General features: G+C 41.3%; 1 long non-coding RNA gene across 1 annotated transcript; it reads left to right on the top strand.

Moving 5' to 3' along the window:
* LOC120042616 lies at positions 1 to 6745 on the top strand. The gene is made up of 2 exons (XR_005476184.1): positions 1 to 4138; positions 4191 to 6745. It is a non-coding gene; the product is annotated as an uncharacterized LOC120042616 (long non-coding RNA).
* Positions 6746 to 7561: the final 816 nt, after the last annotated feature.

Raw genomic sequence — 7561 nt, 5'->3', positions numbered from 1 at the left:
CCTCTGCCCTGTCATCTGTCCCTCTGCCCTGTCATCTGTCCCTCTGCCCTGTCCCATATCCCTGTCCCTCTGCCCTGTCCTTGATACTGTCCCTTTGCCATGTCCCTGTCCCCTGTCTTCTGTCCCTCTGCCCTGTCCTTGATACTGTCCCTCTGACCTGTCCTCTGTCCCTCTGCCCTGTCTTTCATACTGTCCCTCTGCCCTGTCCTCTGTCCCTCTGCCCTGTCCTTGATACTGTCCCTCTGCCCTGTCCTCTGTCCCTCTGCCCTGTCTTTTGATACTGTCCTTCTGCCCTGTCCTCTGTCCCTCTGCCCTGTCCCTCTGGCCTGTCCTTGATACTGTCCCTCTGCCCTGTCCTCTGTCCCTCTGCCCTGCCCCTCTGGCCTGTCCTTGATACTGTCCCTCTGCCCTGTCCTCTGTCCCTCTTCCCTGTCCCTCTGCCCTGTCCTCTGTCCCTCTGCCCTGTCCTTGATAGTGTCCCTCTACCGTGTCCTCTGTCCCTCTGCCCTGTCCCTCTGCCCTGTCCTTGATATTGTCCCCTGTCCCTCATACTGTTCCTGTTCCCTGTCCTCTCGTCCTGTCCTCTCCTCCTGTCCTCTTGTCCTGTCCTCTCCTCCTGTCCAGTTAGCAGAGTTAAATTGCTCCACTCTCTTTAGCTTTGTAGTTTTACAGATCAGCCATGCATCCATCTTGGATCAAACCAAAAAAAGAGAGATAATATTATTGTGTGTAAAGCGATATGTTATTTACACCTGGCATGAGATGACACTGAGTTGTGCTTCCCTTGGAAGTGCTGTGTCCTCAGAGACCAGGAGAAGGACCCAGTGTGGATTCTTTCATAGAACTAGAATGAGAAATAGAAACAATTCCTTCTAACTCTATCGGTTCTGTGGATTTCAGGTCCAGACCAGGTGCTGTCTGTCTGTCTGTCTGTCTGTCTGTCTGTCTGTCTGTCTGTCTGGTGCTGCCGTGGTGTAGCCTTAACATTCCAAGGAGGGTCATGTGACCCCCTGAGTAGCATTATGGGTAATTATTAGCACTGTGTCTGTGTCATCCAACCTCAGCGGAAGTTATGTCTCGTAATCGCCAGGGGAAAAGTAAAACAAAACAAACATGATTTAGTTTTTTGCAAGGCAAGAGACGGTGTTACTTAACATTTACTGTTCCTTAAGCAAAACAACTGCAAACCCTTCCAAAAAAAAGAAAAAGGTTTTGAAGTTTACAGTCTTAACAGAAACCAACTATTCAGGTCTATATCTTAAAGGCTTTTTTGGAAGAAGATTTTTTTTTTTAATAAAAAAAACATGACTTATTTTTGGTAATTTGTTATTTTTTATGAAAGAGAAAAACGAAACTGAAACCTCACTGGGTTTTTGTACCACTATAATCATACAAGAAATCATGAGAGAGCTAAACATCATATTTACTCTGTATTCACTTCAGTTCTTATTACGTGCCTTCTAATCTAATGTTTTAGACAGCGTCTGAAATGGCTCCCTATCCCCTATATGGTACACCCCCTACTACTTTACAGTACTGCGCTATTAGAGAATAGGGTGCCGTTTCAGACACAGACAATATCTTATGTACTATCTAGTGGGATTGGTGAGAGGGTTGATTTACTTCACTTTTGTTTTTAATGTAGAGAAATGTAGACGTGTTTCTTTATGTGGGGGGGTCTTTATGTGCGGGGGTCGACTGTATTATATGGTTTTTGCCGTGGAAGTTGATGCTTGGTGCTTTGATTGCACAAATGAACAGGAAACTGAAATACCAGAGTGTGTACTGTGGGCCTCTTCGTGCGTGCGTGCGTGCGCGTGCGTGCGTGCGTGTGTGTGTGTAAAGTTTGAAGCCTTATTCATTCTTCTTCACTTATTTGTGACTTAATGATGATCTGTTGTTACTGGCTTTACATTCCCATCTTCTAGACTGTTCTTCAGCACCATTTTCAGAACTAATCCCTTTTGATGCAGAATGTAGCTCAGGTATATAAAAAAAATGTTAAACAATCTATTTAAGTCAATACTGACTGACTCCTGTTTAGCAAATCTGATGAGGTCAAAAAAAGAGGTCAAATTTTATTTTTATTTTTTAAATCGGTTACTTTGCCAGCAAAAACATATTGTAATCAGATTACAGAGGATTACTTCTTGGATTACTTTTACCTTCAGAAAGAATGTTTGCGGGAAGAAAAATAAAATGCATTATGACCAATGTTCCCCTACATCTTTTGGAGGAAGCAAATGTCACGTCTGCTGAGCACAAACTTGAACGTTGTGAAAATCCTGTGCAACTTCAAGCCTCGTGTTTTAATGTGATCACTGAGGCTGTACCCGCTTTGAGTTACAGTTTTAACAGTGGTCAAGTAGGCTACTGTGGCTATTTGATCACAATGTAGATCTACCAGAGTGGCCTACCATCAGAAACAACGGAGAAAATGCATCCCGTAATATTTTAACATGGAAATAGATGTTCAGACTACAGTAGCAACCAATGTGTGGCGTTCAATGTAGAACGCACATCTATCTGATGGCTTATAGAAGTGTTGACTACAAAGTGTTGACTACAAAGTGTTGACTACAAAGTGTTGACAGTACTGAATAAGAACTTAAACATGTCACTCATAAAAACAGCAGCTCTTTGCTGTATTCGTTGACGGTCTCTCTCCAGTCGTGGTTTTAAAACGTTTTACATCTCACAGTATCAACTTTGCTGTAGCTTTCCTTTATGCTGCTAAGTTACTGCAGACACGGTCATCTGAGACATCTGATTGGCCAGTGGTAGGCTTATAGTGCACATGATTTGCTCTCTGGGTCCGCCGGGAAGGCAGAGTTTGTACCTTCAGACACATGAATAGGAACATAAGGCTTAATCGTTTGGGTTTTTACAGAAATGTTTGGTGATCGACTAGTAATGCCTTGAATATTTAATTAACATTTTTTTGATTTAACCTTTATTTAACTAGGCAAGTCAGTTAAGAACAAATTCTTATTTACAATGACGGCCTAGGAACAGTGGGTTAACTGCCTTGTACAGGGGCAGAACAACAGATTTTTACCATGTCAACTCGGGGATTTGTTCGATCACGAACAGTCTGACCACCAATCAGAGACCACTATGATGACACACCAAATGATGACCACCAATCAGAGAGCACTATGATGACACACCAAATGAGTTTAATGGATCCTTTCTGTCTTCTTCTAATGCCTCTTAAGAGGAAAGTAATCCAAATGTAACAGAAAGTAATCTGAATACTTTACTGAGTTTGGGTAATCCAAAAAGTAATTTTTTCGATTACAATTTGACAGGTAACTAGTAACTGTAACAGATAACATTTCTAAAGTAACCTACCTAAACCCTGTGTATAAATGTTATTCCTTTGATGTTAAGGCCCACAACACTCACTTAGGTCATTTCAGGTTTTCCTTCATTTTGCTATTTTTGAGTTAAGCTGTAAAGAGAACCTCCCATATGTGTGTTTTTGAGTTGTAATCTTTATTTTTACTTGTTTCTCATATTATTCATTTTAGGGTATTTTGGTTGCCTGTTTTTTTTTGATTCGTACTGATTTCTGTAGTGCATTTTCTTCTTCTCTCTCTTTAAAAAGGTGAACTGGTTGTCTGTCACTCTGCTTTTCATAACAACAGGTGTTTGAGTCTGCAGAAAGCTCTGAGAATGTGTCTGAAATAACACCGTATTCCCTATATAGTGCATTACTTTTTTTTACGGAGCCACAGGAGTCCCCCCCTGGCACTGACCTCGACCCAAAGTTTTTGGGTGCATCAAAAGTAGTGCCCGGTATAGGGAATAGGGCACAATAATGCTGTGGTGTCTGAGGGCTGGTTCAGACCGTGAACCTCATATAAACCACCATACTGATTGATTGATGCTGCGCTGCATGTAACACCCTGGACCAGAGCTAGTCTCCGCTGAGCTGCCTTGGTCTTCGTCATACTTCTCCTTCTGTGGATTGACTCTCTCACGTCTAAAAGCTATGTCGTTTAAAACATTTTCATTTGTGAACAGGAAAGAAGCCGGGCTGACTGTACATCTGTATCATCGTGAAAGCATGATCATTCTAGAATGTCTGAATGTTCTAGGTCTCTGAATGTTCTAGAACGTCTGAATGTTCTAGGTCTCTGAATGTTCTAGGTCTCTGAATGTTCTAGAACGTCTGAATGTTCTAGGTCTTCCAAATGGCACCCTATTCCCTATATAGTGCACTACTTTTGACCAGAGCCCTATGGTCCCTGTATAGGGAATAGGGTTCCATTTGGGAAGCTACCACAGTCATGCCTTAACTCAGGCGGCATAGTTCAGCCACGATGACAGACTTTTCTTTTCAATTGTGACTAACATTTTACTTTTACATTATCAAACGTTTTTATATTGAAGAGTCACAAACAACAGAAACAAACAGGACCAAAGTTGATGTGCCTTTCATTGATCTGTTATTCATCCCCTGGTTTCCCTCATCCATCACTATTGTTTAAATTAAAGACAGTCATCCCCTGGTTCCCTCATCCATCACTATTGTTTAAATTAAAGACAGTCATCCCCTGGTTCCCTCATCCATCACTATTGTTTAAATTAAAGACAGTCATCCCCTGGTTCCCTCATCCATCACTATTGTTTAAATTAAAGACAGTCATCCCCTGGTTTCCCTCATCCATCACTATTGTTTAAATTAAAGACAGTCATCCCCTGGTACCCTCATCCATCACTATTGTTTAAATTAAAGACAGTCATCCCCTGGTTTCCCTCATCCATCACTATTGTTTAAATTAAAGACAGTCATCCCCTGGTTCCCTCATCCATCACTATTGTTTAAATTAAAGACAGTCATCGCTGAAGACGAGGTCATTGGCTCTCTCAAAACAGGAGTAAAGTTATTGATATATATTTCAGTCAAAATATAATTTACAACATTTTGACAGGAATCCATATTAAGGGAGCCCATTCCTAGCCTGGTTAACCCAGACTGAAACAGTGAAACTTAATGAAACATAATGAAATCAGGTTGGATTCCAGGCTAGCCGATTGATTCCCACAGACTCACGTAAATAAAACGCAAAAAAAAAACTAAACAAATGTACCTTTAGCTTTACTTTGAGTTGTACTAGAAGACAACACATGAACTGAAACCAAAGGAACGGAATCCTCTATTACAACAACCAATCATAGTGTAGCGACCCTCACTGGACCAGGGTTCGATTCCTGGCTGGGGATACTGGACCAGGGTTTGATTCCTGGCTGGGGCTACTGGACCAGGTTTCGGCTACTGGACCAGGGTTCGATTCCTGGTCGGGGCTACTGGACCAGGGTTTGATTCCTGGCTGGGGCTACTGGACCAGGGTTCGATTCATGGCCGGGGCTACCCCCCCCCCCCCCTGAGTTTACTACAATAGTGTAACTTTAATAGTGACTTTTCCTTTCAATATCACTGAACTATAATGGGAGACAAATGATTGAAGAAGTTAAATAGATTTCCAGTTCCATGATTATTTAAGGGAGAGATTATATATAAGAGCCATGTAGTTACACAGAGCTCAGTCAGAGGGGTGATGTCCAAAACAGCACCCTTATCTCTACCTAGTGCACTACTTTTTGACCTGAGCCCTATGGGCCCTGAACATAAGTGTAGTGCGCTATATAGAGGATAGGGTGTAATTTGGGACACAGGGAAGTGTCTCTATCTGATTGAATTTGTTTTTCTTGTCTCGTCAAGGCACGTCTTGATAATATACCTTATTTATAGTTAACATTCAATGTTTCACGACCAAAATAGACAACAAGAAAGTCTGTAATCAAACACGTTCCCTTTTCAAACCTGGCCAAAATGGTTCATGGGAACAAGAGAGCTACAAACAACAACAATAACGAGAGACATTAAAGGCCCAGTGCACTCAAAAACTTGATTTACCTGTGTTTTATATTTCCACGCTATGAGGTTGGAATGATACTGTGAAAATGATGATAATGCCCTTTTAGTGTAAGGGGTGTTTGAAAAGACTGCCTAAAATTCTAGCCTGTTTTGGTGGGATGGAGTTTTAGCCTGCCTGGGACATCACCAGTTAATGACATCATTAGTTAATAGACCAATAAGAAAGAGTTCCAAACCTCTCTGCCAATAACACCTACTTTTCAGTTTTCCCCTCCCCACTCAGACCACTCCCAGACAGTCCTATCTAAATTCTTGCTTGAGATATTGCTCTTTGATCATTTAAATCACAGTTAGGTCCTTAATTTTTACCCAGAAAGTATTTGATACTGAGATTTTTTTTTGAAAACAGCTGGACTTTTTTGGACTTTCAACTGTTTTTGTTTTTATATATATATTTAAAGATGATGAACACAACATGAAAAAAAACAACTTGTGTATTTTGATATCATACCAGGTTTGATTTGTAAAGCAGTGTGTGTGACGTCGTAGGGATGGAAGGCGGGGTGAGAAACAACAGGTTTCCTTTATGAGTTGATGTAATTTAAATGCAAATAGAAAATGAAACTATTAAAAGAAACATATTTTAAAAATGTTGTGGTGCATGGTTGAATGGAGTTTCTGTATTTGATATAGAAACATTTTCTTTTATGTTTTTCGATTGATTACTATGATAATTATAGCTATTATGTTTCTCATTATTATTATTGCATCAGAATCTCTTCTTAATTTTTTTCCTAAAGCAACTTTAATTGTAGCATGCCTTGAATAAATGTTATGATCTCTGTACTTTCTTCAGTCCTCCCGTGTCCTCTCGTCTTCTTGCTTTCCTCACACATTGGCAATCAAACCAGTCTCCGGAAGAATCTCAATTTCGTTTTCTTGACTCCTCGGTGTCCTCTCTCCTCACTTCCTTCTCAAAACCCATTGGATGAGAAGGTCAGAGTGGAGGGACCTCTGACCTCATCTAATGGGTTTTGAGAAGGAAGTGAGGAGAGAGGATGTGATGAGTCAAGGAAAAGCAATTGAGATTCTCTCTCAGTGTTCCTTCCTTTCCTGTCTATCTTCTCTCAACCACTGCAGTGTGACTGACTACCCTTTTACCCAATCACACTGCTCGCCACTCCAAAGCTCCACCTGCCTCTCTGTTCTCTTCCTTAAACATCTTCCTCTAAAGGCAACATCCCATACCTTGACTTGACTTAAACCCTTTTACTCTGAGGGCCGATACCTTGACTTGACTTAAACCCTTTTACTCTGAGGGCCAATTTCTCAGTCCTACAAGATGAAACCAAGTCCTGGACTAAAAGTCATTCCACTGAGCATGTCTAAGAGGTGGATAGGTTACCAGTCAACACAACCAATGACATCACACACACCATAGGACAGACAGACAGGCCCTGACCCAGTAGCAAGGTCAAACTCCAAGATTATCTAGTCCTTATAGTACCATGCTGTATGGGCTTTAGATAGATAGACCACACCACTGTAAGGGATAGATATATAGACCACAACACTGTCTGGGATAGATAGATAGACCACAACACTGTCTGGGATAGATAGATAGACCACAACTCTGTCTGGGATAGATAGATAGACCACAACACTGTCTGGGAT

The sequence above is a fragment of the Salvelinus namaycush genome, unplaced genomic scaffold (genome assembly GCF_016432855.1).
Source record: "Salvelinus namaycush isolate Seneca unplaced genomic scaffold, SaNama_1.0 Scaffold73, whole genome shotgun sequence".
Taxonomy (NCBI): domain Eukaryota; kingdom Metazoa; phylum Chordata; class Actinopteri; order Salmoniformes; family Salmonidae; genus Salvelinus; species Salvelinus namaycush.
The sequence above is the reverse complement of the archived record's forward strand: the minus strand, read 5'-3'. Positions and strand labels throughout refer to the sequence as shown.